Source organism: Cebus imitator, unplaced genomic scaffold (genome assembly GCF_001604975.1).
Source record: "Cebus imitator isolate Cc_AM_T3 unplaced genomic scaffold, Cebus_imitator-1.0 Scaffold184, whole genome shotgun sequence".
NCBI lineage: Eukaryota > Metazoa > Chordata > Mammalia > Primates > Cebidae > Cebus > Cebus imitator.
The window spans coordinates 3,570,096-3,587,750 of record NW_016107499.1 but is presented as its reverse complement, the minus strand read 5'-3'; the positions used below and the strand labels follow the sequence as shown (position 1 = coordinate 3,587,750).

Genomic DNA, 17,655 nt, shown 5'->3' with positions numbered 1-17,655 from the left:
AAAAAAAAAAAAAAAAAAAAAAAAAAAAAAAAAAAAAAAAGCAGATAAAAAAATTTACTACAAACTCCATTTATTTTATATTTTTGTGAAAAGATTAACTCATATTACATATAAATGTGTGTGGAGGGTGTGTGTGTGTGTATACATATAAAAATTGATTATATGAATTGAATCATTCTTGTCCTATCCAACTAAATCATAGAATCGGTGTCAAGGTGCCAAGAGAAAAGCATTCAGGGCACATGGCATCTGCTCCAAGAGTTAAATATTCTAAAAGTTGAGCTGCTAAAATCACCTGCTGTAACCTAAGACCAGTTTTACCTACCAACATTACTCACCGACCAAAGCTTGCCAGCTCCAAAAATCTTTTCTGGTGCCAAGAATCTTACTTCCACAACAATACCTAATATTTCTCTACTAATAAAACTCCTAAACTTCCCTTTGTTCTTTGGACATACCTAAGACCACACAGTCTGTGTGTATGCCTCAAATTGCAATTCTTCACAAATAAAACATTTTAAATTTAGATATTTATCTCTATTTTATATGATTTTGACAATGTATGTTTAGATATATAGTTGAATGTCCTATAAATTTATTTTATATAAAATTTAGTAAGAGACAAAATAGCTTTTTAACCTTACATTCACTTAATAATAGAATATTTTTACTTAAAATTTTAAATTACTTTTAAAGTGACATTTTATTCTTACATAAGATTATCATATGAATTTGAATCAGATTCACACGCTACTGACTCACACAGAATCAGAGGTATTATGTGCTTGTTTTACCTCTTTGTATTGCTGATGTGGTCATATTTAACATTAACTTTGTTTAAATCATAGAGAGACACATCTAATACTTGAATGAGTACATAATTTGTTATCCATAGCACCAACATAATGTATAATTATTATTGTATATGTGTATGTTTATCATGAATTACATTATTGGTGACTATTATATATAAAATGTTAAACTTTTATACCTCCATATTAGTGCATTTTAAGCACAATATTTATTTCCTCTGTAGTAAAACACTTGTAGCATGTAGAAAATAATCAGCATAAACATTTAGGTGTAAAAAACATACATAACTAACATTTTTTTGACTGCCACTACATAAACCACTAAAATAATTAATAACGATTTTATTTTCTTAAAAATATCAGATGAATATTCTTATTTAATTTGTATTCTTACCCCAGCAAGTCATATTATACTCTATCCCCATTTTACAGATGAGGAAATGGGGCAGCTAGGTACTATGCTAGGAATTTATAGTAGCATAGGAAAAATGCAAAAGCATTATTTGCCCTCATGGAGCATCTGTTCTAGCAAGAAAGACAACAACCAGTCATGTGAAGAAATAAATGAATTAAAAATTATCAGATAAACAACAACAAAAACAGGTGGAGAAAACACTTCTAAAGTGTTTTCTTTATTGACAATAGGATTGACAGCAACAGTGAGACCTGGAGGGAAATAAGAAGTTAGTTACAAAAACAACCAGAAATAATTTCTTTTAAGTATACAGGCATAGCAAGTGCAAACATTTTCAGTAGGAGGAACAGTCCTAGTAATTCTACTAATTGATACAATGACCAGGTGATAGAATTTTGTGAGTGTATGTAACATAACAAAGCTCAAAGGGTAAACAGAAAGTCATATCTCTCAGGAGTCTGATCACTTACAGCCTTGGTAACCAGGAAGAGGATGGACTTAAATTGAGCATTTCTTCCTGTGCTGGACTGTTACTTTATACAAGTGTACTTGTTCAGAGACCATTTTCATCTTCTATTTGTTCTTCTCTTCATACTATTTTGAGCTATTCAGGAATAGAGCCTTCTCTTTATATATCCACAAACCAGGCATCATACTGGTGAGTTTTTAAGCCACAATAACTTGAATGAATGACTGCAACTGTAGAAGTTTTAATAATGGCTGTTTCCACTCACAAATGTGTATGAATTGCAATCAGACACACAGACAATTTGTAACATCATTTCAAAATCTTGTATCAATTACTACTGTCCAAAAATCATTATTAAAATAAATCTAATCTTCAGCTATAAATTTTATATAGTATGTACCATGCTTTTTCATTAACAGAGTAGTGTAATATAATGGGCAGCCAAGCTGCTTAACATCTTTTTAAAAACATTAAATATTTATTTTAAAATAGTACCAAAAATCTTACATATTTGATTGTATTGTTTGCATTATTTAATATTATTTTCTTCAGATATTAAAAAATATATTTAAAAAGTATTACATTCATATGGGCCCTTTTGTCTGATAACATATAATACCACTGATAATTTTTCAGAAGACTTTGAGCTTAATAGGACTGATTTAGGTCTTGCTAAAATTTTATCATTTTGATCTCTCTCCAATGCATTTACTCATATTTATTCCTTTTCTTTCTTATCTTTCACACACACAAAAAAATCACATTAAAAAAGCTGCCAACAATTTGCTTTTGGGCTGAGTCTGATAGATAAGAGATAGGGCAAATATGGAAAAGCTTATTTTTCCCTGTGATTTTAACATGTTATTTTATATTCCCATTTTTTTGCTGCACTCCAAAGTCATTTTGACCCTGAGTGGAAAAGTTCAGACAGACTTCTTTTTTCTGGCCTTCCATGTCTTCATTTTTTACCTTGGGGTTTAAAAGTTTTACCAATTTCAAAACTTTTTCTTTGTCAAATTCTTCATTCAGTTCCTATATTGCTGGATGTTGCTCTTTAAAATTGTAATTGCCAATTTTAGTCGTATTCTCATCTAGCTTTAGAGAAGCTCCTCTACAGAGAAGGAGAAAAAAAAGCTGATTAAAATCTAACCTGACTTTGGAGGTAATGGATGGAAAGTCATGTTGAAAATCAGTTTAGAATTCTGAAAAACAACAGCCTTTGCATTTTATTAAAACACATGGACACAGGGAGGGGAGCACTACACACTGGGGTCTGTTGGGGTGAAATAGGCGAGAGACAGTGGGAGGTGGGGAGTTGGGGAGAGATAGCATGGGGAGAAATGCCAGATATAGGTGATGGGGAAGAAGGCAGCAAATCACACTGCCACATGTGTACCTATGCAACAATCTTGCATGTTCTTCACATGTACCCCAAAACCTAAAATGCAATTAAAAAAAAAAAAAACAAACATTGTATAAGCCTGTGAGCTTTAAGGGAATGAGCAACACTGGCCAAATTCCATTTTTTTCTTATTAGTGTCATTTTGTTAAATTTAAATGCAACTTGTTCAACGTTTCAGAGATCCAGAACTTCTATTATGTTCCCTGGTAAACTCAAATGTTCTTCATTCTAAAAGGGAAAGCTACTTTATTTCTACCGCACCCTTATCTTAGTCCCTGTGTGTCAACCCTCTCACTATTTCCTCTGTAAAGCCTATATATTCATGCCTACAAATAAAACAAAGTGAGATACAAATTCCAATGCTTTTAAGCCATTTTAGACAAATGAGTCAATGGATAGTTGCTAAATATTAACCTGGGAGTGACAGTTGATTCTTTTGAAAAAGAACTTTTCATTGTCAGTGTTTCTGTAACAGAGACCAATAAACTGGACAAGGACTGATAATTATCTACAAATTGTAGTCCATGGTTAATTTCTTACTGTTTAATATTTTTTAGATTTGACATAGGAAATATACAATAAATCAAATTAACACATTCCAAACAATTTGGAATTCCAAACAAAACATTCTTCTTTCATTAAATGACATGTGATATATTTTAACACAATGTTTGTCCTTCTAAAAATAGTACCATAAATAAGTGCAAAGAGATATATGATTATTTTTAACTGTGATAAATATCTACTTTTCTTCAGTGCTTACAATAAGACAGATATTTTTTGTTCACTTGACTGTTATCTCATTTAATCTTCAAAATTGTCCCATAATCATTATGCTCATTTTACTAATTATTGAGAAATCATAGTTTGCTTGTACAGTTCATAAATACTTTCTTTACCCATAGTTTTCTCTTGTTAAGCTCGCAAATATTTGAAATAGTATCATCATTTCCATTTTGTGTATTAAGAAACATAGAGATACTTTTCTGAAATGCAAATAAATTTTGATATATTTTATTCACATCTGCTTTAACACTTGGAACAATTACTACCTCTCATACTTAACACTCCTTTGATGTGCAATCCAATGATATTAGAACCAATTGTACTATATAGATCATTTCCTTTTCTGTATTGAATAATAAATTGGAGTGTACAAAAAATAATTAATAGTCTTTATGGTAAAGATTTGCAATAAATTGAAAGAGTCTTTAAACTTTGAGCTTATTCATTCTTCCATTGAATATGGATTACCAGGAGAGCCTGTGATTTTAATGTCATTACACATAATAATTTCAACTTAAATGAGATTTTGAATATTTTAATAAGCTATGTAGTATTTCCAATAGAATCTATAATTGACATCTCAAAGAAAACTTTCCTTTTTTGTTCTTTATGCTTGAGCAAGTTTCTAAAGAACATTTATATAAAATGCATTTTAACACTTTAATATTGATATTAATGTTTGACACCAAAAGTTAGTTAATTCAGTTTTCTAGAGTACTACATTCTTCAATGTGAAATGTAAAAGACTATATTGACCCAAATAAGTAGGTCAGCTTTTCAAGAGTCTTCAAACTCTCTTTTAATTGCTCCCAAAAATATTTTGTTTTGATTTCTTTTAGTGTAAGAAGATTTTTATTCCCATCTATGCACAAATGTATTATTTGAAATAGCCAAAAGCTACAGTGATTTATTTATAACACTCTAACATAGTTGACCTTTGAACAAAATGGGGATTAGGAGTGCCAAACAATATGAGGTCGATAGTTCATGTATAATGTTTGACTCCCCAGCAACTTAACTTTTAATAGCCCACTGTTGACTGGAAGACTTGCTGATAAAATAAAGTCAATTAATACATATCTTATCTGTTATATGTATTATACACTATGATTTTACCAGAAGGTAACCTAGAAGAAAGAAAATGTTATTAAGAATGTCATAAAGAAGAGAAAATATTCATTAATTGGAAGTGGATCATTATAAAGATCTTTATCCTTGTCATGTTCATACTGAGTAGGCTAAGGAGAAGGAGGAATACCTGTTGGTCTTTCTAACTTAAGGATGGCAGAGGTGATAAAAAAATTATGAGTATAAGTTGACCTGCACAGCTCAAACCCATATTGTTCAAGGGTAAACTATAAATGTCAGTTATGTTACTAAATCCGATTTGAAATATCAGTCATTATTAGTGACATCAACTGTGTTACATCCAGTGTACCCCAATGTCTTATATTCAGTGTACCCCAAAATTCAGTCTATATCAGTTTTAAAATATTAGTCATTATTACTGACATCAGCTGTTTTATATCCAGTGTACCTCAAGTCTTATATTCAGTGTATTCCAAAATTCAGTCCAATTTATGTATTTAAGCCCAATCTTGTGATTATGCTAAGACTGGTGTCTGATTATAATTGAATAAATTATTAATAAAGCAATCATTCTATTTCTTCTCTGGTTGAAATATTCATATTTCATACAATATATTTAATTAGGCTTTTAAATATTTTATTTGCAAAACTGGAAGGAACAATGTAGGAAAAATATTGACAAATTAAATTTCCTTTTGCTAAAGTTTTACCAAAAGCAAAAAAACTTTAGGAACTTTGTAGTTTCATTTTCTTAGGGGAAGAAACTAAGCAACAACAGAAGTATATATCAAAAAAAAAATCATTAGTAATTGACAGATCAAATATAAAGGCATCCTCAAGTCCAGGCTTGTTGACCTCAACATTTTCAGAGACTATTGACCTATTTATTTAATAACAACAAGATTATATAAATTGAAAATTTATCAATTCTTGTTTCAATTGGTTCAGTTTCTATACCATAACCTAATTTACAAGCCTCCCAGAGTGCTGGGATTATAGGCATGAGCCACCACACCTAGCCTGCTTTGCATGTGTTTCAACTTGATTAGGGTAAAGAAGAATAAGGTAGTAGACTCTCCAAGAATTGCCTTGTGTGTGAATGCAGTTGTGTGCTGATAGCTACAGTAATCACCCTAATTTTATTGGCCAATTTTCCTGCTCTTAATAGAGAATCTCCAGCCATTTAGTCAATTCCTACTCTAAAAGTTTTCAAGGAGTATTCTCCATGGGATCACAAATACCTCCACTCCAGTTAGTCATGTTCAGTGTTTCAGTTGCTCTTGTTACATGTTTTAGCTTTCATGTGGATTTGCTAATCCTCCTGCTGTCATCGGTTTCTTAAAAATTTAGCCCATGCTCCAACTGTAACAACATTTTTTGGTGGAAGTAGTTTCCACCTGTAACTACTACATAGAGTTAATCTAATTTATACAAGAAATTCTACTTGCTACAATCAGTGAGATAAATAAATTGAACAAAATAAAGATTAGACTGATCAGAACAGGTATTACAGTTAATCTTAGCCAAAAGGCCAAAAAGCAATTAAGTAAAGATTATATAAAAATAATGCCCAGTGCAATGAATCGAGCCCAACTGTGGGACCACAGACGCTGAGTCTATATCCTCAATCTTTCAGCTTTTTCACTGTGATTCTGGGCAATTAACTTTATCTGTCTCTGCCTCAGTTTTCTGACTGGTGGAATAGAAATAAAAATTCCCTCATAGCCTTGTTACTTCCCTCATATCATTGTTATTAGACTTAAACCAGTTAATATTTCTAAAATGCCTAAAACACCCATTACACAGCATTTTTTAAATATGTCTTTTTTAATTGGCTTTAAATGGACACCTGTAAAAATGGTCACATAAGACTGCAAATTAACATTCTACAAAATAACTATAAAATATGTGACAAAATAATTCTGTATTAAAATTGATATATTCAATACCATCTTAGCTCTAGTAAGTGCATTTTTGCCTGTAAATTTATTACATATTTGAATAATAGAATACTGCAAATCATCAAGCAGGGATACAGTATGCATTGTTTCCCAGTTTATCTATGAAACTCTCTTTTTCATAAATATTTTATTAAGATCTTTCATAACTTATGTACATAAATTTTCATATGATCACAGATGGGAAATTTTGCCTTAAAATATTGTGCCAATAATGAATATTTCTATATTATGCACTACTATATGCAAGATTTATCAATTATCATTAAGACATTTTTGCTGATGTGGTGGCTCATGCTTTTATCCCAGCACTTTGGGTGGCTGAGGCAGGCAGATAACGAGGTCAGGAGATCAAGACCATCCTGGCCATGGTGAAACCCCATCTCTACTAAAATTTAAAAAAATTAAAAAATAAAAACTTAGCAGGGCATTGTGGCGCTCACCTGTAGTCCCAGCTACTCAGAAGGCTGAAGCAGGGGAATCACTTGAACCTGGGAAATGGGGGTTGCAGTGAGACGAGATCATGTCACCACACTCCAGCCTGGTGACAGAGCAAGACTCTGTCTGAAACAAAAAAAGAAAATTTAGCTATTTAATTACAATGTCTCCAAAACAGTATACAAGTGATGAATAATGTGCTTACAATTATTAGAAAAAATAAGTATAGATCAGAAATGTCATTTATCACTTTCAACACTGAAAATTATAGAACTGCATATTCTCAAAATATGAAATAGTCTGGTTTTCCAGATGTGTAGAATACACCAATGGAAATTAATTAGAGGTAAATGAAATTCAGCTAGTATTCAAACCAGTTCAATTCTGCTTGCTTTTATGTCATCTTTAGGAAAACGGTTGGCTATAGCCTTTGAAATAATTTATAAGTAAATTTAGTTCACATTTAATCACAGTTTAATAACCTTTACATTATTAAATGTTAAATAGATATTATCATATTTTGGTTTGAAGATATTGAGTTAAAGATTTTTTCCTGATCTTAGGCAGATAAAAAAACATACATTTATATTGGTATTATTCAACAATAAAAGCATATTGAAATTTCTACATATGTTCATTTACCAGCATTTAATATTCTACATTATAATTATAAAATACATAGTGTAAAAAAATGGAAACTAAATTATTTGCATATCTAATACATATTTTATTGGTACTTTAAACTAAAATGTTCTATTTTTGTGTTTGTCATTGCATTTGAGAAAATGGTTTATCTAACAAACTTACACATGTGATATACAATATAGTTCCTAAAGTTAAAAAAACTAACACATAAATATGTATTTATGAGTGCCTATATGTGTATATTTGTACATATTTACACAAAAGCTGATAGAGCATTGTATGATAGTTTTGTTTGATCTTTACAAATAAGATGTATACATGGCATTTTAAAAGTGTTTTTATTTTTAATATAAACATTCAAAATTCATCAACTCAATGAGAATTCTATATAATATTAGGTATATGATAATAATTTTGTTAACTATTTTTGGTCACAATTTATTGCTGTAAATAATTGAGAGATAAATAGTATTTAATTGTGGATTTGCATAGGCAGAAAGTATAGTTAATCAGTTACAGCCTAACAGTTTCACCATGGGAACCAATCATTCAAACATTATAAACAGTAAATAATCAGATTATATATTTAAGTTTTGTGTTTTCATTTGGAAAAGATAGGATTACATAAAACATCAAGCAGAAACAAGCTCTTTTTCTTCAAACACTCTATGAATACATTATTACACTTTCCTTTTGTTGCACTTTGTCACACTTCTCCATGCTTTATTTCATGCTCTGTCTTATGGTTGAAAGGAAGAGCCCATGTGGTTGACTTTTTTTCATCATATTGTAAATATAAAAGCCATGTTCTAGTTGGTACATAGTCCTCTATCATCATTATTTACATCAACCTCAGTTGTTTTGATTACATTTTCCTCATTGTTTCCTTCTAATGAATCGTATTCATTCTACTTTGCTGATAATTCAACCTCTATTTATTCTGAAAATGTTAATGATATTACTAAGAGCTCATGTCCAAGACCTTTCTATCTCTCAATTTACACATACTTCTTAGGCAAAATTGCCCTCTTTTGTGAATTTGTGGCTTACTGAATATGTGGCTCATAATGCACACATACAACTCAAAAACCTTTCAAATCACCTCCCTGACATTTCAAACACATTACATATGAAATAGGCTAATATTTTTGCCAAATATTTGCTCCTCTAAACAACGGATATAAAAACAAATGTTTAAAAACCCTAGACTCAACTTGACTGGACTCAAACATATTCCTTATTTTTCCACTTCCAATAAACCACCAAATTGTATCATTATCCCCCAAATGTCTCTCCCATCCCTCTATTTTGTTTCCTTCCTGCTGTCCTCGGCACTCTTGCCCCCTCCACTCAGTTCTTGAGACAGAATTATGTGTTTTTAAAATGTGAAGTAAATTGTTATTTTCTTAAAGTCATCTAATGACGTCTCCTTATCTATAAAGATTGAAGATTTTACAATAACTTGTACAATAACTCATCAATAATTATATTATATATCATGTTCCAGACTCTTTGGAATTATTTTGGCACGTAACTCCGTAGTATATCTAGAATTTTACATACACACAAAACTGTAAATCTACTTCTCCATGTCTCTCTTGATCTGCATTAATCCTCTAGTTTCTGTGCTGTAGGACTAAGAATGCTTCTCTTGGAAGTAAAGTAGGAAGGAAGAGTTAGTAAAACTGGCCTAGCTGAGCTTGAAATCATATATGCATAAAGAATACTGTAAACGCTTTATGCTTTATGCATGTTTACAGTTTTCTTCATGAGGCATTTAGCATATGGAGGAGAAAATGAAGAAAATTAGTGCTTGAATTGGTTTAGTACATCCAAAAGATTTAGAATATATGTCCAGTAAAAGCTAAACCATAATGTTCTCCCAGTTTATCCAAAGTGAAATAAACCACTAACAAAAAGACAAATATTTGATAATTTCACTTAGTTGTGAAATTTAAAGAGTTGCTCTCATAAAAGTGGAAAATATAATAATACTGTTTACAAGAGGATTGGGAGGTTATGAGAATGAGGGATATGGTGAGAGCTTGGCCAATGTGTACCAAGCTATTGTTAGACAGGAAAAATACGTTTTGTTGTACTATTATATAGTGGAATGACTAGAGTTAACAATAATGTATTGTATATTTCAAAATACCTGGAAGAGTGGTTTATGTTCTCATCACAAATAAATGATAAATTTTAAGGTGATACACACGAATTGATCATTACACTATGCATACATGGATTATAATAACAGGTTTACTCCATAAATATGCAAAATTATTATGTACCAATCATAAATTTGAAAAGCCACAATAATTATTAAAGCAGTATCTTCTAAGTTTCAGATATCATTATCTTTAAAAATGAGGAATGTCATGTCAGATTATTATTTTTTCTTTATTACTCTAATAGCTTAACAAATCCAATTTCTGGTGAGTTATTGGTTTCTAAAATATGAACCTAAAAATAACCTAAAATGAAGATGATTTTTAGTGTTAACAAGCTGGCTGTCAGTAGAATCAATTGATTAGAATATATATATAGAGAGAGAGTGCAATGAAATCTGTGATTCCAAGATGGCTTTTTTAGTTATCACTGTCATAATGTGATTTTTTAAAAATATCAATTAGATAAAAACACTGTAATTTTTCTAAAGTTTATAATTTTAATTTTTAAAAAAATTTTTATGGGAACATAGCAGATGTATACAACTCTGGTGTGGTACAAGGAATATTTTGATACAGGTATGCAATGTGAAATAAATATATCATAGAGAATGAGGTATCCATCCCTTCAAACATTTATCCTTTGAGATACAAACAATCCAATTTCATTCTTTAAGTTATTTTAAAATGTACATCCAAGTTATTATTGACCACAGTTACCCTGTTGTACTATCAAATAGTAGGTCTTATTCATTGTTCTTATGTTTTTTGTGCCCATTATCCATCCCCACCTCCCCACCCTCAGGTTTCTACTACTCTACCCAGACTCTGGAAACCTTATTTCTACTTTCTATATCCATGAGTTCAATTGTTTTGATTTTTAGATTCCACAAACAAGTGAGAACATGCAATGTTTATTTTTCTGTGCCTGGCTTATTTCACTTAACATAATGATCTCCAGTTCCATTTATTTTATTGCAAAAGATGGGATCTCATCAATAATAGTTACAAAAAATAATTATGGATCATTATAACTTCAGCTGGTATATTAGCCTCTTTTTTTTTGACATTAAAACAGGTGACTCCAACTCTATTTATTTTAAATTAGAACATAAAAGTTAAATTTATCTCCACTTTGCAAGGTATTTTAACTCTCCAGCAGACAGATAGGTAAGATGTGATTTTATATAATTTTGGTTGTTGTATTCTAATTCGAATTTACAGTTTAAAATCACATTTAAAAATTGCCCTCATTTTTTAGTCAAATACAATTATAGAATTTTAGGTCATTAAAACAATTGTTATTTTTACCTAGATTTCCAGATCACCGGTTGATAACATTTCAAATTGAGTGAGTACATAGGCTTTGGTTTGGTGAGAATTTAGCTATCACTTTCAGACTACAGATTCTAAAACATTTTTATTTAGATTCAATTCCCTATTTGGTTTCCATCTTAATCTGGATACCTAAAAAGTTAATCTTTCCATCTTGAGCAGGGGATACCTAAAAAGTTAATATTTCCATCTTGTGATTTTCTTATTTAAAATCAAATATTTACAGTACAAGAATATAGTAAAAAGAGAAAATGAAGGACAGGTTTTGCCTGATGTAAGCATTTGCATCCATAACTAAGATATTATTCTAAATATGTTACTTTGCCTATGAAAAAATAAAAGTAAAAGTTGATGTATTTTAAAGCACACTTAAACTTTTCTATCAAAATTATAAAACACCATTTACTTCTAAATTTATAAGAATACTCAATCAAATTAAATCCCCGTAACAATAAAATTTTACTGAAGCATAATATAATAAACTATACCAATTGAAAATGTACAGATGAATAATTTTACAGAAACTGCATATTAGCCAGCAACAAGACCAAAAAACATACCACCACCAATATCCAGAAACAGTTTTGAAACCCCTACAAGTCATTTCATCCTTTCAGAGGAAAATCACTTTTCCTGTTTTTTTACATCATAGATTAGTTTTGTCTGGTTTGACCTTTATACAGATGGAATCACCTAAAATGTATTATTTTATGTATGGCTTTTTTCATTCAGCATTATTTTTGTTAAAATTGTTTTTATGTGCACCTGTAGTTTGTTTCTTATTACTGTTTATATTCCAATATAAAAAATAGTACAATTTATTTACTCATTCTGCTCTTGCTGGTTGTTTGGGTAGTTTTCAGACTAGGGCAATTATGAAAAGCAGTATTACGAATATTCTTTTTTTTTTTTTTTTTTTTTTTACACAGTCTCACTCTGTCACCCAGAGCGGAATGAATAAATAAATGACCATCAAGAACAGAATGAATAAATAATTTGTGCTAATTTTTCATAGTGGAATATAAACAGTAATAAACTACAGCTGCACATAAAGTACCTCTAAAGTACCTACTAAAAATAGTTCTAAGCAAAAGTGCAAACATTGTCTCATGTCTTATAGATTCTACCTAATAATTCCTTTTGAATCAATTTTATTCTTGACATTATCAGTGCAACCAGCTCTCTTCAGAATCATCTTATTATTTGACTCTAAAGTTGTGTGTAGTCTTCTCATTGTGTGCTTGATTTTGATTTTCTTGTACATATAATTTTAGTCTTTTCCCATAAGAACTAGACTTGACCATGTTATTCTATTTACCACAAGAAAAGATAAGTTGAAGTAACGTGTCACCATTCCCGGCAGACATATTAGTGCTATTGACCTTATCTTCTTTTCCCCGCTTCTGTAATCATGGTGTCATGTTTTGAAATGTACATACATTTCCTGAAGAACACAATGAGCAGAGACTTCTCACTGAACTATGATGGAAATTTAGTGTTAAAAAATTAATTTTTATAATCCATTGAGGTTTTTGTATTCCTGGTTCCTTTCACATACTCAAAACTTTTCTAATTCATAGTTTCCCTGCCAATTTCTATTCTGAAATTACCCAGACTCTTTTGGTACATAAGATAATATATTATATCTTAATCATTTTTCTAAAGTGCAGACTCTACTATGACTTCAAAATATTACATATTTTCCTACTACCTGTTAAGTCAAATACAAACACTTTGGATCTAAATTTGAAATTATTTTTATATTCACGTCATTGCCACTTTGACGGAAGTTGTGAAATATTTTGGGTATATCAGATTAGACCTGGAAAAGAATAAGTCACAACTTGGCATATCTTTTTCTATAACATTTGTTAAAATTAAAGAAAATTACTAGTATAGCTGCCAAGCCTGGCTCTGAGTCAACAGAAAAAGTCTCAAAAGAGAATTACTCTTATGGGGAAAATACCACAAGCACATTATACAATCGAATATACAGGGACAAATAATTAGGATTCTAGCTGAAAGACAGTGAAGTCATAAAACTGATGATAATCATCTTTTGACTATGTAATCAGTGTCCAGCTGCGGAGTGGATAACTGATGAAAGTGGGACTCAGGACAATACCAGCATCACATAAGATTGGATACACAGGTCAGTTAAGCCAAATAGGGAGAATTTTGTAGAAATCAGGTTTTGGGGTTGAACAAGCAATGTGAAACAAACCATTACACAGAGATTTTTATTTTTTACTTCTAGTATTACCTTCTTTTCAAACTCCTAACTAATGCATCTTAAGATTAAAAGAATATAATTTTCATTTGCCTTTTTCTTATAAACTTTTTTGCTAATTAAATGTAGAGATTGATTTACTCTGCCATCAGTTGTTCTATGCTCTATTTACAGTTCTTAGTTTTCATTTCCAGTCTTAATATGACACTCATATTACTGTATGTTTTCTTTATCTATTATCTGGTTTTTGAAAGTAAGTATGCTATATGTTAATCATATCTAATTCAAACCAAATAACTTGCTTACTATTCTTATTTAACGTGCATCTGCAAAGTGATAGTGATTGGCCTGATATATTCTTATTAAAAAGTGAGTGTCACTTTTTTTTTCCCTTTCACATTCAGGATCTGTTACCCATTCTTCTTCATTCTTTCCTGTGAACTGAGTGGCTGACCTAAATGAGCTCCATCTAGTAGCATCCATGGCTTCTGGTTTTCAGTTTGCTTTGGTCAATGAGGAGCCCTAGAAGAACACTAAAGGGAGGGAATAAATGAAGTTTCAGTTTTTTATTTTCATGAGTCTCCCCTGTTCAGTAGCCACTTATGCACTGTGTTTCTTGTGTGTGATTTACTACTTCTTCCCAGAACACTGTATTCCTCAAGTACACAATACTGTATTTCTGAATTCTAGATTCTAGTAACCAGCATGAACCCTCTTTGTCTAGGAAGTAGTCACAGCTCCCTGACAGTAGCTGCACTCTCCTTTGTGTTCCTCTATACCTCATCCACTCTTCATAAATGACTCCTTAAATTATTCTAATAATTACTTTACTTGGAGCAGACTATTAGTTTTCTGATGGAATGCAAACTGAAATAGCAGTTTTTGATAAATTGTGACTCATTGCTGAATATTCGCAGATAAAAAGGATTTCCATAGGGTAATATTATTAAATTTGAGATACTAGTTTGAAAAAAATATATTTTGAAAATGAAAACACACTTCTGGCTAGCATGAGAAAATAATATGAAAAGAAAGTCTGTTAAAAATTAGTTGACTCACTATTAGATGTAAAATGTTTGTAAATATACAGCATTTGTTTTAAAATATCAATGAAATCAAACTTTAGGAATCATCTGTGGGTATATTTCTACTACAAAAATTTTAATCAGTCTCTGGAGTGAGACGACAGACTCTCTAAGAATTTGGTCACTTGGTGGATATCCAGTGACCAACCCAATGAGCACACCAAGGAGGATTTAGTAAGTGGATTTTATTACTTGCAAGTAAGAAGAAGCATCTGAAAATAAGGCATGATCTGATTGTGCCTTGCAAGGAGAGGATGTCAAGAGAAAATTGACTGGATCCTGCCATGCGGTGATGCCAGAGTTTGATCTGGTTAGATCTTGGATCCCGTCGTGTGGAATCCACTTCCTAATTCAGTCCCCATGTCTCTGTCCTAGCACTTAGATTCCCCCTGAGGATGCAGGCTTGGTTCCAGTCTGAGGGGCAGTAGCAAATGAAAACAACTTATTTATAATGAAATTTGTCCTATTTATAGTTTTCAAATAACCAATTTGTTACCTAAAAGTTAAACCAAATAGGTCTAGTGTTGCTACAGTATGACACTCTAGAGGGAGACTGCAGGCTCTACAAAACCATTGAAAACTAGAATCTAGAATTTAGTCACAACTTTATTTGCCAGGTGGGGGTGACAGAGCTTATTCTTCTTGCAGTTCTAGTACTTGTTCCGACTTCTCTCTTTAAAAACTATAGCCAATAATGATTGTCTTTGAGAAATTGTAAGCATTACTTTTCTCATGTACGAAGATAAACTTAATATAAAAATAATAATAATATTAAAGGAACGATTATTTTAGGTAAACTTCACCATTTTGTCTAGTTATAGAGGAAGTTAGAAGGTAATGAAAAGGTTTCACCCTTCGGTTTTGATTTGAGACAGTAGAGGAATTAACAAGATGATGATGATGCGATCCTTGACCGAGAATATATGCACAATGGAGCTTCCAATTTGTCTTTTGACTGTCCAGGTATACTGAATAGCCCAGGTAGAATTAGTTACTTATCCAATGTAAGAGGAAGAGAGTCACTTGTCTAATGTGGATATTTAAAAAAGAAAAAAGAAAAGAAAGTCAAACTCTCCTTTCAAACTTGTTCTTTCTTAGACCTTTTTATTTTCTTTCTGTTTAGAGATCTAGTCATTTAGCAATGGGAATTACAACATGTTTCGTATATTTCTTCCATTGATAATATGTATTGAACAAGAAGTATGATTTTAGAAATTATAATTGTAGAACAATTTATGAAAATACATACTTTATAAAAAGTTCTTATAATTCAGCTATTATCTAAATATTTTTATTCATACATGAATATTTGTACATATAGATACATGTACATATATAGGTATGTGTGTGTATATGCTAATCTATATTTTGGTTCCAAAATATATTTTATAATGCTTTAAAGCAAGATACTATATTATCTTCATTTTGATTTAAAATTTTACCTGGTATAGACTAACACACATATAAAAACTTAGTGATGATCGTAATGTTAATAAAGGTAGATTTATTGAATACTTCTTACACATCAATATAGTTATTTCTTTTCATTCTTTTTTCAACCCTAAGAGAAAGTTATTTTATTTCAGCAAAATTATAATATTTTATTATGAAATTAAGGATCACTGAGATTCAGAAACTTATCCTATTTATAGTTTTCAAATGAAAGAGTCCTATAATGCTGGTAATGGTAGTAAATACAGAAGCTATTAGAAAAAANATTTTACTCCATCTCCAAAAAATGGGCAGTAGACTTTGACTCTTTCTGAAACAAAACCAAAACCAACAACAACAAAAATCTTTCTTGATAAAATTTTTAATCATTTGTATAATATGTTATTGCAAAAATAATATGCGTTTTGCAATTACTTTTCATCACGAAGGCCACGATTACTTTTGCACCAGCCTAAAAAAGTTCTTGACACATGTGTTAGTCCATTTCATGTTTCTGTAACAGAAAACCTGGGATAGATAGTTTATAAAGAAAAGAGGACTATTTGGCTCACTATTCTTGTGGCCGGAAAGCTCAAGATTGGATGCCCTTGTCTGGTGAGGGCCTCAGGCTGGTACAAAGCAGAAAAAGATCACAAGGCATGAGTGGAAGCAAGAGAGAAAAAATACAGAAACCAGGCTCTTTTTATCAACCAATCCTGAGAGAGCAAGAATTCACTCACCGCTGTGGGAGGGTGCTAATCTATTCATAAGAGATCAGCCCCCATAACCCAAACATCTTCCACTAGGCCCCACTGTCCAACATTACCCTATTGGGAATCAAATTTTAGTGTGAGTTTTGCAGGGGACATACCAACCTATAGAAACCTATTAAGGCTTTGCTGCCATGATTAGACATGTTTTGTAATAAACCACATGTACTTATATATGTGATCTCATTTATTTCAAACGTCATAAACAGATATCAACCAACCACAGTTTGTATGTAAATCACAATGTTACAAAGTGTCAGCATTATTTCCATAAATAATAAAAAAGCCAATTAGGCTATAGCACAAATATAATTGTTTATGATCCGTTTATAAGAAATAAAGATATTTATGCATCTCTTTATTTCTATTTTATACCAAAAGAAAAATATAACAAAATTGTAGGCTAGTATATGTCTTAATTTTTTAGATAACTGACTAACGTGTCTCAAAGGTGAACATGTTTTACCAAAATGAATTGTTTTTCAGTTAATTGATCAAATGGATGAATTCTGACCCTCTCACGTTCCTTTCCGCAGTTAGAGTGGGGAACTGGTTGAATGTGAACCGTGGGATTTACTGCAGTGTCCTACCCTAAAGGTAGTAGAAGACTGAAATGCAACCT

General features: G+C 31.1%; 1 pseudogene; it reads right to left on the bottom strand.

Annotated features, from left to right (window-relative positions):
- Positions 1-6,351: 6,351 nt before the first annotated feature.
- Positions 6,352-6,516, bottom strand: LOC119473787 (annotated as a pseudogene).
- Positions 6,517-17,655: the final 11,139 nt, after the last annotated feature.